The 2,013-nt window shown below is 39.3% G+C and overlaps 1 non-coding gene across 1 annotated transcript; it reads left to right on the forward strand.

Annotated features, from left to right (window-relative positions):
- The first annotated feature begins 753 nt into the window (after nucleotides 1-753).
- Nucleotides 754-911, forward strand: LOC126028878 (U1 spliceosomal RNA). The gene has a single exon (XR_007502572.1). It is a non-coding gene; the product is annotated as a U1 spliceosomal RNA (small nuclear RNA).
- Nucleotides 912-2,013: the final 1,102 nt, after the last annotated feature.

The following is a 2,013-nucleotide window of genomic DNA, read 5'->3' on the forward strand; positions in this document are numbered from 1 at the left end:
TCTGTCTGCAGCCAGGGAAACATAAGAGACAGACACTTTGGGCTCAGACTTCAGCACAGTGGAAATTCCCCTTTGGGACTTTCTAGCCATTGCACTGTTTCTTTCTTCATAGACTCATGGAAAGTCTGCGAATAGACAGGTTGTTTATAAGTTCCCAACTTCTGCTCCTATGTGCCAGGTCATCTACCATTTCTGTTCCTATGAAAGGTACCTGTTAAAATGTTAAGTAAAAGCAGTTAAATGAGACCTGTTAATCTATTAAATAAGAACAGTTTTCCTACCCCTCAGTACTGTACCCCACCTCCTTAGAGTATGAAGAATGAAAGCTGCACACTAGTTCTTGGGGACACTATGAGGCTCTGGCCTACAACACCTCTTTCCTCTTTGCAGACCCTTCTCACTAGGTACAAGTGGTTCTGATGTGACTTCTGCATTTTGCCTGGTCTGTCTGTTCTGTTAAACATTACTTAAAAACAAGCATCACAATATTTTATTTGTGATTTGAAAGTAGTTAAAAATAAAAAAAAAATACAACAGGCTGTCTTTCCTTTTCTCCTACTTGTTTTCTTGGGCCCTATCTTTAGTGCTCAGTGGGACAAGGGTTTTTATTGTTTGTCTGTGATGATGAGGCAAGAGAGTCATTTGGTCTCTGCCTCACTCTCAAAAGGACCTCAAATTTAGGCTTTTGATAGAATCCACTGATAAATATCGTCCTGAAAATTTACTTAGTACCCAAGTAAAACATGGAAAGGGACACTTTAACATACTTACCATGATCACGAAGGTGGTTTCTCCAGGGTGAGGCTTATTCATTGCACTCCAGGTGTGCTGACCCCTGTGATTTCCCCAAATGTGGGAAACTCGACTGTATAATTTGTGGTAGTGGGGGACTGCATTCGTGCTCTCCCCTGAAAAGAAAGAGATACTTTAACTTTACTGCAGCTGCTAGAAAACTTACAAAATTATACACATTTCTCTGAGGACAGAGTCATCAGTGACCCAAATGCAAATAAAAATATTAATATAAATCATTAATATATTGGGGCCGGCATGGTGGTGCTAGAGGTAAGGTGTCTGCCTTGCCAGCTCTAGCCTAGGACGAACCACTGTTCCATCCCCTGGCATCCCATATGGTCCCCCAAGCCAGGAGCGACTTCTGAGCACATAGCCAGGAGTAACCCCTGAGTGTGGCCCAAAACCAAAAAAAATTATTAATATATTATAATATTAATATAAATTATTATTATAAATAATATATTCTGTGAGAAGTCCACAGCAGTAAAGCATTTGCTTTGCATGTGGCCAACACAGGATGGACAGTGGTTTGAATCCCAGCATCCCATATGTCCCATAGGTCCTCTGAACCTGCCAGGAGCCACTTCTTAGCACAGAGCCAGGAGTAACCTCTGAGCACCACCGAGAGTGACTCAACCCTAAATGTATATATAGTGAGAGAGAAGTTGGAGAGAGGAAGCTCACATTCATGCAACTTTCATTGCAGTGTACTTTTTATTTGTTCTATTTCATTATTTTAATTTTTTAATATGTCCAATTTATAAAATTAGACTATATAACTAGGTGTATATATAGGTAAACACATAATATATCTATAGAGTACATTGTTAAAAGTATACATTTTAAAATCCTCCTAATTTAAAACATCATCTTTAGTCAATTTTTTTTCTTTGCATTTATCTGAAGCTATCAGAACTCTCACAAAATGGACTTAATTTGATCATCCTGAGCTATCTGAACATGGGATGCTGTTCCTTATTTGAGAGGAGCCTAATAAATACCCTATTTTAATAGTTCCACTTCTTCCTGTTCTGAATCTGTGAAGAAATTAGACCTGGCCCTAGTTGGCCCTTCAAATCTTTAGATTTTCTTTGTGATGGACATGTAACCAAGCTTTCGTTTGTTTTGTTTGGGGGATATATCTGGTAGTGCTCAGGAATTACCTGTTGGCTCTGCACTCAGGAATCAGTCCTGGCAGGCTTGGGGTATTAGATAGGA

This window comes from Suncus etruscus, chromosome 14 (assembly GCF_024139225.1).
Source record: "Suncus etruscus isolate mSunEtr1 chromosome 14, mSunEtr1.pri.cur, whole genome shotgun sequence".
Taxonomy (NCBI): Eukaryota; Metazoa; Chordata; class Mammalia; order Eulipotyphla; family Soricidae; genus Suncus; species Suncus etruscus.